This window comes from Homalodisca vitripennis, chromosome X (genome assembly GCF_021130785.1).
Source record: "Homalodisca vitripennis isolate AUS2020 chromosome X, UT_GWSS_2.1, whole genome shotgun sequence".
Lineage (NCBI taxonomy): Eukaryota > Metazoa > Arthropoda > Insecta > Hemiptera > Cicadellidae > Homalodisca > Homalodisca vitripennis.
In genome coordinates, this window is record NC_060215.1 from 107152826 (window position 1) to 107164410 (window position 11585).

Sequence of the window (11585 nt, forward strand, 5' to 3'; positions counted from 1 at the left end):
AAATATAATCAACAACTACTTTGTGGATATCCCTATTGATCTATCCGGTGCCCGTGATTATACCAATGAGTTGAGTGTTGCTCCACTTAATCGTGCTCGGCTTCAGTTCTCTTTTGCTGGTGTAGCTGAGACTGATGTTATAAGTGCGATCTTGAGAATTTCTAGTAACGCAGTTGGAGCCGATAAAATACCTATGAAATTGTTGAGATATATTCATCCCGTAGTCGTTCCTATAATTACAAATATTTTTAACAGATCTCTTTCTTCTTCAATATTTCCGTCTGTTTGGAAACTTGCTATTGTTCACCCACTTCAAAAATGTTCATGTCCTGGTGACCCTTCAGATTTCAGACCTATTAGCATTCTATCAGCTTTATCTAAATGCCTTGAGAGAGTGGTGCATCAGCAAGTATGTTTCTTTCTCGATTCCAATAAAATTTTATCCAACTTTCAATCAGGGTTTCGTACTAATCACAGTACAACCAGTGCTCTTTTAAAAATCACTGAAGATATACGTTCCGCAATGGACAAAAGGCTTGTTACCATTTTAACGCTTTTTGATTTTTCTAAGGCTTTCGACTGCGTTTACCACCCATTGCTTCTTTTGAAATTGTCTAAAATCGGATTCTCTGATGGCTGTGTGGAGTGGTTTGGGTCGTATCTGTCAGATCGCCAGCAGTGTGTTAGGTCCAACGACAATGACTCCTACTGGAAACCTGTGAATCGAGGGGTGCCACAGGGCTCTGTCCTTGGCCCTCTTCTTTTTTCAATTTACATCGACGATTTGACTACTATGATCAAACACTAATTTTTTAACCTGTATGCCGACGATTTGCAAATTTACAGCCACTTTTCCGTTTCAAACTATCCAAACATTGTTGCTGACATGAACACTGACATTGACGCTATTGCAACGTGGGCCTTTAAACACGGACTGAAACTTAACGAAAGCAAGACTCAAACTATTCTTATTGGAACTTCCAGACTTCTGAGCGGTATCGACTTGAACAACTCTCCTACACTCATATTGAACGGTCGTCCTCTTTCATACAGTGACGAGGTCAAAAATCTTGGACTGACAATTACAAAAACTCTCAGATGGGCCGATAATGTTACTGAGACTTGTGGCAGGGTATTTGCTGGTATTCATAGTCTTAAGCAATTTGCTATTTATTTACCCTTGAATTTGAAAGTAATGCTAGTGAAGACCCCGATTTTCTGCCATTTCAATTACTGTAGCGAAGTTATAAATGCCATGACGGTTGAGCTTTCGGACAGATTACAACGTGCTCAAAATTATTATGTTCGCTTTATCTTCAACCTTAGACGATATGACCATATAACACCCTTCATCAATCAGTTACATCTGTTAAAGTTGAATCTACTCCGTCAGTTCCACATTCTTAGCATGTTACATTCTATTTTGTATAACGATTATTAAAAATAGAACGTTAAAATAGAGCGTTCCATTCCCTTCCTATCTGTCTGAACGCTTTTCTTTCATTTCTGAAACAAGCAATTGGAATACTCGACGTGGAGCCTCTCTGTTATCTATTCCTGTTCATAGATCCTCTATTTACAGTAAATCATTCACAGTCTCTGCTTGTCGACTCTGGAAAATCTCCCGGATCATATCAGAGGTATTTGTAGTCGGGAACGGTTTCGAGGCGTGCTTAGGGACCATCTGTTTTGGGCCTCTTCGGGTTGACGATATCGTGGCATAGGGTATGGGACGATGGCTTTGTATGAATGGTGATGGATGAATGTCTGTTAATTTCCTTGTAAGTTTTATTTAATTTATTTATTTAATAGAGAATCTTTAGTTCATTTTATTACTTTATATAAATAGAGATTATAATTTTTGAATGTAAAATAGTAATGTAAACTGTATTGTGGCTCTTATTTTACAGTAATAGTATAGTTTATTAATTTATGGTTAGGTGTAAGAGAGAACTTAATAGTCCTAACCTCGCCAATTGAATATGTTTTACGTTGCATTCAACAAAGACATTTTTCATTTCATTTCATTTACCCTTTCTAAATAATAATGTGATATTCCCCATAAATATATTTAGAAAAAAATGCTTTAAACTCTTATCGAGGGTAGGCAAAAACCATTCATGACGGTAATTTCATAATTATTTTTATACTTGTTGTACTCATATTACTCATACATATACAGTAAAGTAGGTAGAACTTTATTATACAAGGTACAAATAAAATATAAGTAATTCTTCTCTTTACTTTTTAAATAATGAAAATACAACGAGAAAGCTTGGATATTTTAGACTATGAAAGGTTTGTTTTAAAGCATTCCCCCTTGTTCTCAAACTTGAGAAGGCAGAGGTTATATAAAACTTTGGAAAGGTAAACTTAGATTGTGTAGCGTAATTCATCAAATAAAATAACACAAAATTCAAAATCCAGTTGCTGGTAGATTTAAAATTAAGAGTTGAATAAAAATTTTGAAAATTCCACTAAACATATTACTATATATCTTAAATGTTAGACTGATGAAAACAAAAAGAAATACTTTCAATATCTTCAACATAATTATAACTCATGTATGAGATAGCTTACTATTTATTTTGAAATAAAATTTTCATATTTTTCCAATATTACAAGTGAGGAAAAAAGCAAATCAATACTTTTAACCAGTATCCACCTTGTAATCCGGGCATTGGTAACCTAATTCTTTTTGCTCTAAAATCCATCTTGTAACCCTCTTATGGAGAGCATTAAAATTTAATTTAAGACACTGACAAAATGATGTCCCAATAAAAAGTTAGGAACGACCAAATATGGACTGGTATTAAAACTAATACCAGGCATGGCATACTTTACACTGCCACCATTTTGTAAATGGACATGATGGAAACGTTTTGTGAATGGCATGTGATTTAACTTTTTTTATGAGTAATAATTGAGGGAGTCTTTGAGAAAAGGAGGAAAACAAAACAAAACATTTAAATGCTCTAGGGAGCTTGTTTAAAACAATTAATAACTCAAATAATTTCCCTCTTGAGCTTTTGTTTCATAACCAAATATAACCATGTAGGAACATGGGAGTATGTAAGTCTCCCTTAGTTCTATTAAACCTTGAGAAGGTAATAAAGGCTAAATAAAATACTTTAATTAACAGGAACGAATCTATTTAAATTAATTTTACTCATCAAACCCACAAAATATGGATTCATAAGAATAGTAATAATCATATACCTGATGCAGAATGACACTAAAATGTGTTTGGGGACAAAATAATACAAGTGTATCTTAAAAATAAATAATATACATGTTATTTTGTGGAGGGAGGAACTAAAACTTTTAATGTTAAAATGTTTTGCTGATGATGATTACTAGATTAAATACTGCAACTTTATCTTATTGAGATTTTTACAAATAACAATTTTCCTACTTTTTCTTTATTATTATTATTATAGTCTGGAATGTATCACATTCAATGTTGTTGGTCTAGTTCTTTTAAAAATTAAAATTATTATTTGGAATGGTGATTAATTAATAAAACATTTCTGGAAACATTCTGAATATCCAACAATTTTCTAATGTTTTTGAGACATTGAAATATTAGACTTTCGTTAAAAAAAAAACTAGCAATAACATTGAGGAACTTATGTTTAAAAAAACTGATAAACCAAATAATTCAGCATGGTTGTTGAAAACCAGAACAACAACTAATAGTCTACTTACGAGTTAGAAACTCGCTTGAATGCTGATGTACAGGAGTCGCACCTTGGATCAGCCGAAGGTGAAAAAAAAAACCATCAGCACATTTCTTGGTGTACTGATCACAAAGTGTCCCACACAGACTCAAAATCGGGAATGAATTTCAGCTCTGGATTTTATAGTTTGTTGAAATTCATTCTCTTTGTTGTTTACAGGTTCATTACAGAATGAATATCAACAAACTCTAAAATCCAGAGCTGCAGCTAGAAAAGTGCAGGGGGAATAGTTTTCCCCGGGTACCAGAAGTTTAGGGTCGGCACAAATATAGAAGATTGAGTCATTGCGTCACAAATGTTTATGCGTAACTTTTCCAGTTAACACATTAATCGCTTTAATCAACGATCAATAAGTAGCAATACATGAGTTTGGATGTCTACAGAATGAATAGTAGAGTTACAATAACGAGAGTTATATAGAAAGTTGGCTTGTTTATATCTGCGTTTAGACGTATAAAGCAAATAAAAAATTACAAACAAACTGCAACTTATAATAGAGTAAAGTTTTAAAAATTGTTTCCTTTAAATGTTTAACCTTTACTATAAATACATCTAAAACATTTAAAATTTTACAAGACATTAATATGTTTTGTTCTCTTATGAAAAGAAGTTGAGAAACCTCTCTTTGCACTTAGTCCAAAAAGAAATTTTACGTTTGCTTCTGAAATGACAGGATATTCAAGATGAGTACAGTTGGGGATAGTGCCTCCTGTCGAGCACTATATCTCAATCATGTAACCTTGTAATTAGGGGAGACCAGCCCTGTCTCTCCAGTTATATACTACTTTACTTTGAATTCAAAGTCAGTTTTAGAACACAGACAGAAACGGGGATGTTTGTGTTCAGCAACAGTCTACTTAGTATCCTTTCTCAGAACCTTCAAGTGTCTGGGAATGAGACGGGGCTTATCATAAGCCAGGTCTGGTATCCAGATGTGGGTAGACTTAAAAAAAGGATTTAGTCAAGATTCCCAGGAGTTCGGGACTTACAAGAAAACGCATCAGACAGTCTTAACATTGAGGGAACACTATTAGAAACCATTGTTAAGTAACCCCTTCAACATTTTTTTCAATCATTCTCAATAATAAATGAAAATCAATTTAGCTTCCAGTCCCAGTTATCAACATCAGATGCTATCATCAGTTTAACTGACTCTGTACTGACTGCCTTGGACCAGGGAGATACGGCATGTGGCCTGTTCTGTGACCTCCGGTGGGTTTTTTGACTGTGTTTGATCAGAAAATATTATTAAATAAGTTGGAACACTGTGGTGTTAGAGGAGTTCCTCATAAGTGGTTCATAAGTGGGAACAATAATGTTTTTGATTTTTATTAATGACTTGCCCAAGCAGCTTATCTTGACAAACTAATTGTTTTTCCAGATGAGAATACAAGTCTAATTAAGCCATAGAGCAGATTTCACCTAACTCAAAAATTACTAGACAACTTGAGCTTTAAACTTACCTGGCTTAAGAACAACAAACTTTCATTAAATATCTCAAAAACATCAATACTTAACTTTCACTTTATCAGAAATACTGTTGAACAAATAGAAATAACATTCTTTGATAGTAAATGAAATTCCTCTAAAACTTGCAAATTTCTTGGTTATTTTAGATGATAATTTTATTTTCGATGAGAAAATGTTACATCAATCAATAAATTTGTAAATTAGATTTAGCATCATGTTATGCAATTAGAGATCTCACTGACTAAGAATGGCAAAAACTGTTTATTTTGGTTATTATGAGTCCTTATTGCGGTATGGTATTGTTTGCTGGGGATAGAAGAAGTTTACAAAGCTCAGAAAAAAATCAATTAGGATATTAACCAATTTAGACTTTAACAATCAGGCAGGAACCATTTTAAAGATCTTCGAATTTTGACAGTGAGGGGCATGTATATCATGGAAATCCTGATTCAAACTTACAGAAATGTGCAAACCAAACCTCTCATTTCCCAACACAATTATTTTACATGTTACATTGATGTATTCCAGTCCCAATAAACAAAACTACCCAGTTTAAAAATCATTTTCTTATAACAGCCAATATTTCTTCAATAAATTACCAATAGCGTGGAAGGAAATACCGACAGAAAATTGTTTCAAAAGTCATTAAAACTTTTTGTACATACATTTGATGATTTTAGACTGGATTCACCAGGAACTTATTAACAGTGTATATATTGAGTCCTTGATGCCATACTTAAAATTGTTTTGAAAATTAAGTATAATTGTGAGATTAAATTAATTTATATTAACATTGTAACATGTTCTCTTGGGCTAATAAATAATTTCATTTCATTGTGGTAAATATTGGTCCAGTTTGTTGTGAAGCTATAATATCCGAATTTTCACTTATTTTGTATAACACCATCAACGTTATTAACACTTTAAGGACGAAACACGGTCACTGCCTGTTTCACTGTAGCTCCACTAGAGGACGAATCACGGGCACTACACGGATGGCGTAATGTTCATATAACGTTCCAGTTGAATCAAGCAACAACAGCGGGTGTCCCGAAAGTGTTAAGTACGTTATCACTGCTAAGTCCAAAATTATCCGGTTCAGCGACACATGTTTCTTAATCGCTATTTTCAATGTTTGGATCCCTATCTGACATCTTGTTGCCATGACTAGCAGCCTTCTCTACTTTCGCTAGGTTTATCAAGAGTTTTATAAAAACTATCCACATTTTTATAAGTATTTAACAGGTTAGTTTCTTTTTCTTTCTTTTCACTTGCAAGTTTTCAATAACCCGAACCACTTATTTTTCTTTGTTTATCACTTATTATTATTATTATTATTAATGGGAAAGAAAAACCAAATACCTATTAACATAAAACTAAATCTAGGAACAAGCATGGACTCGTTAAAAAACGACGTAAAACACTACTGAACGTCAACCATATAATATCTCTTTGACAGACAGCGTTGCCAGCAAGACAACGCTTGGTGCCAACTGTTAAATTTACAGCGTAAAATGTACATGATACAATAAAAGAATAAAAATCTGCACTTGAACCGAAAGGTAAGAAAATGAATTAATTGCATTAATTGTGTTTTCAGTTACGAGCAAGAGTGTAAAGCAAGCACTCTGACTTTGAAAAATCTTGACCAATGAGGCAAAAAGTTCTCTCACGCTCTTGAATCAAAGATGATATCTGGACTGTCTGTAAAATTGTGGATTGCCCTGCCCACAACATCTCTCACAGGCACTTAAACAAGAATATATCACTTACTCATAACATTGGTTTCTATTCTTTGAGCACTAAGGATAGAGAAATTCATATTGGCCCATGTTTGTTTGTTATCGCCGAATACCAGGCCAAGGTGGATGGAGACGAAATCCCGGTCTTCATCTTCTGCTCCCCTGGGGTTGATCATTATACACCTGAAACAATAGATAGGTATGTGTAAAACTGTAATTTCATATCTAACTTTCATATTCAGTGAATTTATTACCATTTGTATACTTTTCTAGTTATAAGGGAAGATATATAGGTATCAAAACTAAATGGGATAAATAGATGCATGACATTTTTAGGTATAGACTTATATGGTTCATCCTTAGTGGAATTGCAGTTCACTTGTATAAGCTGTAACATTCTCTGAAAAGATTTTGAAGAAACTTTAACTTGGTTATGTTTTTTCTGTTTAAAAAAACACTATTAAAATTTAAGTTAACATTACTTTACTTACATTTCTTTTGGAAACATATTTTTGTAATGTCATAACAAAAGATTGCTCTAAAAAATGTGTTTAAAATCAGTAAAATTATTTATAAAATTCACTCTATTTTAAGAATTGATGAAAACGTTTCTCAGATATACCCATTGTCTCAAAGGAATTATGTAGAGCTTGCCTTTATCAAGACTTTGGTAAATAATCAATTTTCCTCTATTTTCCTAAAGAAGTTTTTTTCATGTTAATATTGTCTCAACACAAAGTATTTAATTATTTACTTCTCAGCTCATCATAGTTTAGTTGATCTTCAATTTTTAATCTAGAAATAAAAGTTATCGTTTGTTATAAAAACATTACTTCTAGAATTGTCCATAGGATGCATAAAATAAAGAGTTTATTACTCCAGAAAACAAGTAAATTTCATCATACAAACATTTAGAAGGCATTAATACCATAACGATATCACCCACTTTACAAATTTCATAGAAGAGCATAAATGAGTTCATGACATTTATTAAAGGTGTTATATCTAATGCAGAATTCAACACAATTACAATATTAAATTATCATGTTAAATTAAATATTATTATGTATTGCGTAATTATTAGTTCACCTCAGAAAAGCTAACACGTACCATTTCATGTTACCGCATCCAAGGACTGGAGTAGAGAAGGGATGGGACATCAGGGCCTTTTCTTCGCGGAAACTGAAGTTCTCAATCTTCCACACGTGACCGACCGACACGATATGTGCCTAATAAAAACAATCTTATTATAGCTTTCTGTTTGCATAAAGAAACCTTTTTGCTTTTATACCTGCACAACTTCTTCTTCGGTACTGGCATCACTAATGTATAGGCTATGTCTACTCTCTTAGAAGAAGATGCTAAAGCAAGTGTTAAAGCATTAATGTAAATACTAAGTAGTGCACAAAGTAATGTTACTGTTTAGTAGTTGTATACATTGTTTCATACGGTGATAGAGCGATTGGATCATAATTGCAATGCAGAGTTAAAGTTTGCTACCCCAAAATTTGTGACATTACCAGTCTTACTGACAGTATAGTATCACTAATTCACAAGTACCTGTTTTTACACACATTACCAATGTATGGCACAAGTTTAACTTGTGCCAAAATCTACATATTTCTCAGGCAAAACAATCCTGTCTGTCCCATACCTGTATTTAGCATTACCAAAATGTGAGTTCTCAATCTCCAGCCTCAGCTTGTACCAAGATCTACATATTTCTCAGGTAAAGCAACCCTGTCTGTCCCATACCTGTATTTAGCATTACCAAAATGTGAGTTCTCAATCACCAGCCTCAGCTTGTACCAAGATCTACATATTTCTCAGGTAAAGCAACCCTGTCTGTCCCATACCTGTATTTAGCATTATCAAAATGTGAATTCTCAATCTCAAATTAGTTTCGTTAATAAATAAGAAACAACAGATTAAATTTCAAATGGCCACATGAAAATAAACATATATAGTTAATTTTGTGTAATGTATGCAAAGCACAGTGATTGGTAAACAAGGCGCACAACAGGCTTCGGATCAGCGCAGGAGGCTACACGTTTGCCACGCAGTGGACCGCGTCCTGGCCCAGAGAGTGACTCTCAATGGACTTATATTTACCATTTTTACAATTTCTATATAAAAGTAGTACAGATGAAATGAAGTGTTCCTATCAAATTTAAACCTTCTAAGCTTATTGGCTTATACAGTAGCTGTTTTGTCAATCCCTACAAGTTGCAGAGGGAAAATTCAGTACAAGTTTTGTGATGTACCTTATGTCTGCTGTTATAGTTGCAATATCAAAAGAGTATTTATATCTGGTACAAATAAAACAGAACTGTGTTAAATAATTCGACTACAGGCATATTTTCAGTATCAAAGGTAGTTGGGAGTACAATTTTTCAGTACAGTACAATCCCTGTCTGTAAACTCCTATGTGCATGAGGGCCAAGTAACATTTACACCTCCTCTTGAGGAGATCATGCAGTATTCATTGATTTTTATAGACTAAAATGATGATTTGTCACCATCATAATCCATTCATGAAACAATAAAACCAATACAGGGCGAAACTTAGTTCGCCTGGGCCACTGATTTTAGCGGTATAGCAAGTAAAGACAGAAACTCTGTTTCAACTGTAACCCCTCCTCCTCATTTTATGGCAAAATATTTTGATAAAATTATTTTGACCCCCTCCCAAAAATTTATAAACTCCCAAAAATACCTTTTACAGATTTTTTTCGGGAGTTAAAAATGATTGTATTGGATTGTTTGGCCACAAAATAAAGGGATACAGTAGAAACAGGATTTAATTCTCCACTTGTTACAGCGCTAAAATCGGTGGCCCTGGCGAACAAAGGTTCACCCAGCAATTTTAATCTATTTTAACAAAAAAAATTATATTCTAAATCACTTTATATTTTGGATTCTGAATGTCATTTTGTCAATAGTTTTTTTGCGAAAATCACTTGTATATTTTCTAATGTTACATTTAGTCAACATTTAGTGTATAAATGAAAACATTTCATTTATTTGTAAATTGCAAAAGACCAATTGGATTTCAAGGTAACTTTAGCGTCCAAAAACACTTTGATCAAAGATACATTTTATAATGAAAAAAGCGCTAAGTTGAATAACAAATTCTTTTACAATGAGTTACATTTCTTAAAATTTTAAAACTTTTTCATGATAACCATTAATGATTAAATTACTACTGTGCATGGTTAATGAAAATAAATATAAAATCATCTTTTAATAGAAAAGTCAACAAATTCATGAATGGTTATGTTTAAAAAGAATTAAAATGTACTATTAGACTGCAGTTGGGAATCATTTGGTCATTAGGAATTAGTGATGAATAAACCTTACAGTCAACCTTAGTATAATGCAATTTTGGTGTCATATAGTTAGTCCGATTGTTTGTCCGAATGAACGCTTGTCTGAAAATTGCAGGGAGAAACGGGAAGTAGTGCTCCTGAATATAAAATCCTGCAATCCTGTTATAAAAAAGGAAATCATGTTACTGGACATTATTTTTTTATTATATCTACCAAACTGTTAAGAACATTAAAGAAAATTCGTTCCTAAAACAAGTTCCACATCTCCTCTATACAGGTGTTTCACTTTCTACACGTAACACTTTAATTTTATAGCTTCGATGTTTATACAATACATGAAAGTAAAATATAGATAAATACCAATGTAGAGACGATGACAGTATCAGCATATATGCTGTTGATAATCATTTAAGAGTGTAAGAACTTTGGTGCATGTGCACCAACACGAGTGATCACAGTTGACTTATTTTATTTGAAAATTTAATATTACGTGGAACATGTGTTTTATAATTATATGGAAATTTAAAACAAGATTATTTAAACTTTGTCTTACTAACTACATTTTAAATTTGCACGCTTTGAATTCCATGAAACAAATATAATGAATTGATCAAGCTACGGTTGGTTCAATAATCTGAAATCCCTCTTTGTAGTAATATAAATAATAGGATTTATCATCAGAATTTTCTACTATTCAACACGTAACCATGTCAAGTATGCTTTTAATCTTGCCATTATCATTGAGGACAATATTGAACAAGGCCGCGGGTACGATCCAGGACTATGTTACAAAACTGTGTTCTATATTAAACTCCATTCAACTGTCCACACTATAGTACAACTATACTATTAGTACTAGTAGTTATACTATATTAGTTTATTTTTCTTTTTATCTATTTATTATTTTTACTACACCATTCTATATAGTAAAATTGACTAACTGGCATATTTGTCAATATATGAATCATTTATAACGGATAATTCTTAGGTGATAAATATTATAGCTTTAAATAATTTAATACAGTTTGGGAAGTATAAATTATTATATAAAAAATAATATCAATTACAAAGATTACAGAACTTATGACAAAAATTCCTGAAATCAACACCACTGCTGATAAAAGCACCAGAAACAGTACAGCATAATACCTTTTGGTCACTTTGAACTGTATTCAGCCTTATAAATTAGCTCAGAAACTTGAATATACTGAAGAAACTTTAAAGTTACTTCCATGTTTATAAAGAAATTTTAAATATAACAAAATGAAACAGAATGTTTTAGTTATCAGTTTATAGGGAAACAA